This window comes from Hyalella azteca, unplaced genomic scaffold, assembly GCF_000764305.2.
Source record: "Hyalella azteca isolate HAZT.00-mixed unplaced genomic scaffold, Hazt_2.0.2 contig10761, whole genome shotgun sequence".
NCBI lineage: Eukaryota > Metazoa > Arthropoda > Malacostraca > Amphipoda > Hyalellidae > Hyalella > Hyalella azteca.
The window spans coordinates 438,195-445,445 of record NW_025940784.1 but is presented as its reverse complement, the minus strand read 5'-3'; positions in this window follow the sequence as shown (position 1 = coordinate 445,445).

The following is a 7,251-nucleotide window of genomic DNA, read 5'->3' as shown; positions in this document are numbered from 1 at the left end:
ATGTCATTCTGTACACATGGAAAATGATAACCGAAATGTCACCAAACTTCGAAAGCGAGACCTTCAGGATCGAGACATACCATAATAAGAGATGGAGGAGCCTGTGCAGGATCCAATCACTACGTAACAGATCTGCCGTCAGATTTCAATCCCTGCAGGATGGATCTTTTTCCGTGGCAGGGTAGCGGCTGTTTAACGTCCTACCAAAGGATCTAAGGATCGCCGTGTGGTCACTAAAACTAGAAAAGGACTAAAATTTAGTCGAAAGTGTTCAAAAGACGTACAACAATGATAGTTCATGGATTAAAAGGCAATCCTTATGAAGAAAGGTTAAAGATTATGAAGCTTCCAAGCCTCTGTTATCGACGTCTGCGTGGTGTTTACCCACACAACCGTGGGTATACCTTGTATACCCACGGTTTATACAATGGTCAGAAGGATTACTAGAATTTGAAACAAGAACTAACACCAGGGGCCACGGCTATATACTAAAAAAACTGCGTTGTAACACATCCATGCGATAACATTTTTTCTCGCTTCGAATCGCAGACCTGTGGAACAGCCTCCCTAGCATCGTTGACGCTCCGAGGATAAACGTCTTTAAGAACAGACTAGAGTCGCTAGACTATGCAGGAACATATATTCAGTCTTAAAATGCCTAGCACCTAACGGGCCTTGCAATTAAGTCCAGCAGCTATCTCAATCAATCGTCAGTTATATGGAAAGATCGGGTTGAAAAAGCAGAATCTTTTGTGGAATCAAGTCACGAAAAGTACAAGAATCGGCAACAGGCCATGGGCCTATTTCTTCAGTGACGACACTTCAATTCTAAGAAAGGGTGAGTTCACCCTGGAGACCTTCAAGAGACGACAGAACGACATGTTCCTAAACACAATCCCTTATCGACTGCCCCTACACCACTACCAGCGGCGAGAAGCAAGCTACAGCTTGCCCAAATGAGGAAAATGCGCGATAGTAAGAGGCGGAGATCCATCGTGGCCTAGTACTGTTACTGCTACGTTCGAAATATATACTTAGAGTTTTACATTGAAATATTGGCAACATATCCCACTTAAATTCAACCTGGATGTGTGAAGTGCTTAGCCATTATCAAGTTCATTAGTTCCAAATTATGAAATATAATATTCCATTCATGTGAATATTTTGAGGAAGTTTAGTGAAGAATGAACTAATTCGATTGAAATTATTTTTTAGCTAAATTGGACGGTTCTTATTGGACTTCCTAGCTTGGATTAGTCTTTCCGTTCATATAATGTGTACTTGACACAAAATGTGAGGCTCCCAGGTCAGATAGAAGTCTGTGTTTTCCGGCTCTGAAGTCGATCGTCGCGAAGCCGCAACTCCATCACGTATCGGTTGAAATTCTCTCGCAGTTAGTGAAGAAGTATTTTTCCAAAATGTAACTGCTAATAGGCGTTGATGATAGTTTATGTTGCATGGGTATTTATTAGTAGTTAATAGTTAATAGATACACAAGTAATTATTTGTATGCAAGCGAGCTAAACAAGAGAGAATATCTTGTGGAAAAGCAAAAACATTAAGAACACCATTAACGATCGAGCATAAAATTTCATCGGCTGCACATCACTATTGTAAGGCTACTTTTGTTATTAGGAGCAGTTTAAAAATAAGAACATTCACGAATGTAACCCACTGGAGAGCAGCGCTCCAGTAGACAATGTTGAAAATCAAATACGTTAGAGGAACGATGATGCGACCGGCCAAAAGAATTTTAATGTCCTTTGGTATTTGCTGAAACCTTCGCCTGTAGTTCTTGAACCATGAGGCTGATCGCAACCTGGACCACGCTGAATCATTTTTGGTTTGTGAGGCGGCTTTCTGCTCCTAGAAGAATTTTACTCAACGGTCATCATATATTGAAAGATGCTACAAAAAATTTTGCCGCATTGTAATTTGTTATCGCCACTGTTTCACATCAATAAATTAGGAAATATTTCATGTTAAGTATTTCCAACCTTAAGGACATGAACTTTGTCGTCATCCTTGGCAGGAATTAGTGAATCATAAGAGAAGTATTCCCCGAGCGTCTGGAAGAGGACGATCATGAAGATGATGACGATGGAGAAGAATAGCCAGATGTCCACCAGTTTAAAATACGAAGTTTTTGGCAGGGAGTTTGAAGTCTGCAGATATAAATTTACTTGTGATATACCCATTCAAAAAAAGTATTTAATTGTAGAATGAAAAATTCAATAGTGACATAATGCAAGTGGACTCAATTAAAAAATTACAGTGGTCGACGTAGTCATTCCAAAACAGCTTGAAAATTGTATACAATGTTCATACCTGAGTGAAGAGCGATGCTAGCACAAGCAATGACGTGAGCGCAACCGAAATTCTAGATTCGAATCCCATTGGATTAAAGAAGAGCGAGAAATACGCAATGACAGCCAGCAGCACCGTAGGGATGTACAGGGTTAGTATGTAGAAGCCGGAACGTCGAGTGAACCGAACACCGAGTTTCATCTGCGAGAACTCGTTTTCGACAATGAGCTCGGCCTCTATGAATTCACCTGAGAAAGTCATAGTCTCTCATAGTTATGCTATTATGCATATAACCTAGCTTATTGGTCCTTTTGATTTCTCCAGTTATATGATAGGTAATTTGTCCACTGATCACGAATAATTTTAGAACTAGTTCGAATCAACCATTTTCAAGGCCCATTACTTCTGATGAAGGTGCATAATATTAATTTATAAAACGGTTCTTGTGTCTGAACTACGCAAAAGAAGCTTTGGGCCAATATAGGTATGACCAATATTACCAATGTTTGATCCATGATAATATTATTGTATGATTCGTCATAACGTAATGGTTATAGATGTATAAAAGTCATTATATTTGCTGACCATTTCGTGAAAAATTATTAAGGGTATTGTTAGAAATTGTAGACTTTAGGGGCTGCGAAATGTGACGCCTTTATAATTTGCTTATTACCAATAATGGATCCGAATCCTCAATATATGTTTGAGAAAAATTTTTCGAAGACCTACTTATAGTGTACTCAATGAGATCCTTCCTGCCAATGTACGTGATGTTATCGGGCCTGAGCAGCATGTAGTTGGCAGCAGCCGACGTCAGAGTGAAGATCATGGAGCAATCCTGGCCAAAATATAGAAATTGCAATGACACTTCTGGATTTTGTATTTTAAAAATATGTAAATATATTTTTGTTATGTTTTTATGTTTGGCGGTAGAAAATGGAGATGGCTGTGAGGGATATTAATTTGTTATGTTGGACATTTTATTCGAATAAATGGGAATTTTCCTAAGTACTGAAAGAACCTGAGGTAAGTTCTAAATAGGGAGTTTTATCATCGACTTATAAAAACAGCGTGCGCATGTCATTATGAATAATTTTTAAACTATGGCATCAATAGGTCATAGATTGAGTGAATTTGACAAACAAATTTTATTTGCTCGTGAAGAATTTGCTACGATACGGGTAAAATGCGGGTTGGATATTGTGACAACATTTTCATCTTTTCCATATTCTATATGCGTAAAAAACTTTTCAACTTTATTGGTCAACTCAAACGGGAATGAATCGGTGTTTGTGGTTTATCGTGATTTTACTTTATATTTACATATCTATCCATAATCACTTCGAAACAAAGACAGAATTTACACCAGAAAAAATTCGCGTTCAACTCACCTGGGCATCAAATGGAAACATAAGCAGATCGAAATCGCAGGAATAAACCGCATTGTATAGCTGGCTCATCGCCACAGCGCCTTCAGAGCCGCTGAATATGTTTACTGTTTAAAGAAGACGTGCAACGCACCAATAAGAATATGATACAGCAAAGATTAATATGTTTTAAAAATATTAATATATGTCTCAAAATATCTTATTGCGTGTTCAAATTCATAGATCGTCGGAAATTTATCATACAATGAAATACAAAACAAAAAATATAAAAACACATGCAAACTAGAGTTCCATTCATTACTCGTATTTACTGAAGCGATCAATATATCAAGCCAATTTCATCTAGTTCTTTGTAAGTTTCTAACCGTATGAAAAAATCTATTGAATTCGCTTGCAACCTAATAATGTTCCGTTGATAAAGTTGAGACTATTGTCATGTTGAGAAGTGAAACATTCTCCTGTCTTCTAATAGATGAATTCATACATTTTATAAAAAATTATTACCTTCGGTTGCCTTGTCTGGTCCGCCTGGTCTAGCACTTCCTCCAGCAATTAACTCAATCCGAGATCCTTTTTCCAGATTGGAAAACAGATTACCATTAGCGTTGAAAAAGAAGATTAACGGGGTCCAAATTTTTGTTACATCATCTGAAGGCAGCAGGTTCAGAGAACGTTCTTTTTTCAGGTTCAGGAAATCAAGACGCGAATCCTGCCATGTTAGCAAAAGGTTGAAGTGGGCTTCGAACGAGAGCTCTTCAGTTTTGATTACAGGGAATGAAGAAATATACACAGAGATATTCACTGGTAACGGATCGCTCCGAACAAGCGGGGGAGGAGGGATTGTTGTGCTGTATCCGGTTGGGATGCTCAGAAGAGAACATCCAGCCTCGTCACTGTTGTCGCGGCAGTCCACCCTGAGGTCACACTTCTGTCTCAAGTCTATGCACGACCCATCATCGCACGAGTATTTGCCAGATGAACAGGCAGACAGAGTCAGAAGAACTTTTTCGCCTTTGCTGTATCCACAAATTGGTGATTCTACTTGCCACATTTTCTTGCCAAATGGGTAGTCGGACGGATCACTAGGCTTATACCAGGCTAAGGCATCTGGTATCTGAAAAACGTTTCAAATATCTTCTTGCAGTAAGGATATTTAAAGCTGCTATTGTTGAAAGTGTGAAATATTAAAAAATAGTGACATTATATAAGGAAAAACATATAATTACCAATGATATTCACATAACCCTAACTTATTAGTTCATTATAACCATTCTCCTACTTTTCTCGAAGTTAGAGTCCACTCTTGGGTTACATTATTCCAAAAGATGTCCGAGTGGAAGTAGCCAGTGAGGGAAGGGCGGTTATTCACGTTTTCGTAGAGTAGGTATTGATTGTTGAAGGGCGAGTTTTCACATAAGAGAGCTCCTTTCAGATACATTGTTGTGTATCTCATGAATTCGCAAAACATACAAAATTTGTACGAGTCCAAGCAAGCGATATCTGACCAGAGTCCAGCCAGGACCATATAACATCACTAGGCAATTTTCGACGGTGCCTCCATTGGGGCCTCCACCACGCCACCGTCCCTGGTACGTGATTGTTTCATTGGACTCGAAACGATCCCAACGTCCCTCTACATTCCCGTCCGTAGCCCCCAGCCACAAGTAATTGGATCCGAGGTAACTGGAGCAGTGGCCCGCCCATTCGACCGTCTCGGTGAACACCCGAGCGTTCTCTGCGTCGTTTATGGGAATGCCAATTTCGCCACCAACAACCTAAACGAATAATATGGACAATGATTTGAACGGAATTTAATGATCTCGTACGACTTAGTTCTCAAAACAAAGTGGAACAGGTTAGATATTCCGACTAAAAAGTTTCGAGAACAAAACGGGCCTAGAAATGAATTTGCAATAGGCAAATGATCAATTTTGAACAATCAATACAGTTAAATTTGATTACAAGCTCAAATTTTTATAAATTTAGGCCACATTTCGGCCCTCTGAAGATGAGTGTCTAAACGTGTAAAAATTTCGATATTATTTATCGATCGATGTGAAGTAAACTTGCAAAATTCGATATCATACCCAGATAAACATTGCGACGTGTCGATCAAAAGCGAATGAACAGTTGCTGTAATCTCCACCTTATCTATCCTTAGCGGCCATTCAAATTTTCTGTTATCGTTTCAAAATTTCTTAAAAAGCTGATATTCATTTTTGGAGCGTATGTAAAACGTACTAATCACAGGATGTTACCAAAGTTTATTGTTATCCTTTAGAATAACATTAAGAGAGATCAGAGATATGCGGAGAATAACTAAATTTGTCGCCTTACACATAGCTCGAGCCTCGTTCAACGGGAACTGATCAGGGAAGAAGATTATGTTGTGCTGGGACTGAGCGCAGAAATCAGTCGAGTTTAGTACAAGCCATTCCACCTCCCCGCTGACGTTCCGGTGCTGCTCGGACCACGCTAGTGCATCACCTTCTTCCTTGCTCCTGCATTCTGCGATCTGCCTCACCGTAAATGAACTTTGTTTTAGGGACTTAAATGATATTTGTCAAATGCGGCTTTGGGTCTACGATCGGTATAATTTGGGGGGAACTTGGTATAATTTTTAGATGAATATAGTTATAGTAAAAACTAAATTCAATATGATTTGGTCGTATGAATTCGTCGGTAGTTTAAAAATATTGTTTACTATACTATGTTGGTTTCAACATAATTGAAGACACATTTTTTATTGTTGCCGCATCCAAAGCTCGGTGCCAGTAGTTGAGCTGAGTGATTTCCCCGCTGTAGCTCTGATCCCTCTCGAAGCCTCCCCCAAACTTGTCTTGATCCTGGCCTGTTCAGAACAAGCTTAGCGTTTCAAACAATTAATTTAAAGGTTATTTTTGATAAACCTTCATCACGGGCTAAGTAATTTAGCTGGAGTTAGAGTCATTGCGAGTGACTGTTAATTAGGCAAGTTAGGATTGTTAATAATTTGTTCAAGACAACTTACCAATGACGAATGATCCGTTTCCAGCAATCACTCCAGAAAAATTAGGTATTTTATTTTCCGCTTTCTTTTCACCATCCTTGAAAATAATCCAGGACTTGTGAGAGCCGTTGAAAGTGAAGCAAAAGTGACTCCAATACCTGAGGGGAGGCGTCACCTTGGATGCCGCCCAGGAGCCACGAAGAGTCACCTGGTAGCCTGACGGCCTGTGATCTGCTCTCGAAATATAACGTGTAAATACGGGCCGTATGCCGGAAGCTAGCTTTGCCAAACTTCACACTTAGTTCATATTCATTCTGTAGTTAAGAACGCCATAGGGCATAACACCCCATGAAGTCAAGTGCTCAAAGCCATAGCGTCAGATGTCCACAGCCACAAAAATGAGCTTGCTAAAGGTAAGCATGGCCATACTGCATCCAGCCAAACATTTTCCAGCCTAACCTATACAAGTTACAACACTTCTCCACCCAAAACAAACATGAGCGGACCTAACCCAACCTAATTATCTGCAGGAAGTTAGAAAGGCGGTCCATGAGCGCTGGTAGAGCC